The following is a 2,435-nucleotide window of genomic DNA, read 5'->3' as shown; positions in this document are numbered from 1 at the left end:
TAGCATGGCCACTTCACCCAAAACTACAAGTCTTTGGAGTGTAGGAGGAAACCACAGCACCCAAACGAAACCCATGCAGACATAGAGAGAGTGTGCAAACTCCACCCAGTCACCCGAGGGTCGGAATAAAACCCGGGTCCCGAGCACTGTGAGGCAAGAATACTAATCTCTGAGCCACTGCACTGCCCTTCATGGTAACTTCAGCTGGTGTGGGAATTGAACCCATGCTGTTGGCATCACTTTGCTTCAGAAACCAGCCATCCAGCCAATTTCCTGTATAGCCCTCTAGTACTCACCACTCCAATGCCGATCTTCAAAAAGAGGGAGTATGATGGAGGCGGTTAGTAATGATATAGAGGTAGGAGGTGTAGTAAGGTGCTTCCATTGAATGAGTAGGAAGTGTAGTGGGCAGAAAGGGAGAGTAGATTGGGCGGATAAAATCACGTGGAGTATTGTTAACAATTTAAGTAATTTATTTAAGAAAGTATATACAATTGTATTGGAAGCAGTTTAGAAAAGGTAAATTAAACTAATTTCTAGATTGAGTGGATTGCCTTATGGCAAATGGTTGGTAAAACTGAACTTATATCTGTTGGAGTGTCGAGGAATAAGAAGCGACTTGATGGAAGCATAAGGCCCTGAGGGAACTTAATAAGATAGATATAGAGACAGAGCTCCATTTATGGGAGAATCGAGAAGTAGATGCTACTGCTTAATGGTCAAGGGTTGCCCATTTAAAAAGAAATGAGGCAAGTTTTTGAAGGTGTTGAAAGCACAATTCCTTATTTCTTTTTTTAAAAGCAGATGTACAAAGATTCTTGTTTAGCAAGGGATGAGATGTTATCTGGATAGCTTGGAATGTAGATTTGGGGTTAAAATCAGATCAACCATGAATGGTGAAGCAGTCTTAAAGCTCTGAATAACCAACTCCTGCTCTTTTTCTATGTCTTTATGTATCTTAGGTACAGTAAAGCAGAAAGTGTGCTATGACTCTCTAATGAGACCATCAGCAAGCTGATGCACCAATGGTGAAGGGCACGACGCAAGGAAGCTGAGCAGTTCATTAGGACCTCCATCAGTAGTAGGCAATGGTGAGGGAGGGTAGCTGGGATAGTAGTGTGGACTCTCTCAGGAAATAAGGGTATCTTGGTGGAGGGAAGGCCAATTGGAAGGTAGAGCAGACAGGCAAATGATTTCCTTAGCCTGATGAAATGTATCGGCTCTTTCCATGTAAATACTTGTCAATAGATTCCCTTAATTTTCTTTTCACTTTGTAATGACCTGATGTCAGGGGAAGAAAGAATCTCTGCTTCATGATCTTTGGGCATTCTGTGTTGAAACAATATGTTACATCTGTGGATCTCACAACCAACCACCTTCAGCTGCTTCATCAACAATCTTCACTCCATCCTAAATCCAGAGTTTGGGATATTCAATGATGATTCCACAATGTTCAGCACTATTTGTGACATCTCCAATACTGCAACAATCTTTGTGCAAACATAGAGGGACCAAGACAGCATACAGCTTCAGGCTGATAAGTGGCAAGTAACATTTCTGTCATTCAAATGCCAGGTGCTGGTAATCTCCAACAAGAGAGAATGTAACCACGGCCCTTGACAAATTGCACAATCTTGGCTGAATCCCTCACTCTCAAACTTCTCAGACTTCACTTTGACCAGAAAATGAACTGAACCAGTTGTATAAATAATAAGGTTGCAAGAGCAGGTCAAAATCTAGCAATTATACTGCAAGTAACGCTCCTTCCTGTCTGTCCACCAGTCAGAAGTGAATTGAAAAACACTGCACTTAACTGGATGAGTACAGCCCTAAAAAAGATCAATATCACCCAGGACAAAACAGCTCACTTGATTGGCCTGTCAGCTACCATCTTTAGCATTTGGTACCTTCACCAGCAAAGCACAGTAACAGCAGTGTGAACTCCAAATAAGATACTCTGCAGTAACTCTCCAAGGCTTCTTCTCCTCACCTTTCAATCCAACAAGCTCAAACGTCTAGGAGGAAAAGGTGAGCAGGTGCATGAGAACAGCACCATCTGAAAATTCCACTCTAAGCCGCACACCATCCTGACTTGGAATTATAGAACATAGAACAGTACAGCACAGAACAGGCCCTTCAGCCCACGATGTTGTGCCGACCACTGATCCTCATGTATGCACCCTCAAATTTCTGTGACCCTCAAATTTCTGTGACATACAAATTTTGTATGTCGAGGAGTCTCTTAAATGTCCCCAATGACCCTGCCTCCACAACTGCTGCTGGCAACGCATTCCATGCTCTCACAACTCTTTGTGTAAAGAACCCGCCTCTGACATCCCCTCTATACTTTCCTCCAACCAGCTTAAAACTATGACCCCTCATGTTAGTCATTTCTGCCCTGGGAAATAGTCTCTGGCTATCGACTCTATCTATGC

The sequence above is a fragment of the Chiloscyllium plagiosum genome, chromosome 15 (genome assembly GCF_004010195.1).
Source record: "Chiloscyllium plagiosum isolate BGI_BamShark_2017 chromosome 15, ASM401019v2, whole genome shotgun sequence".
NCBI classification, from domain to species: Eukaryota; Metazoa; Chordata; class Chondrichthyes; order Orectolobiformes; family Hemiscylliidae; genus Chiloscyllium; species Chiloscyllium plagiosum.
This window is presented reverse-complemented; position numbering follows the sequence as displayed.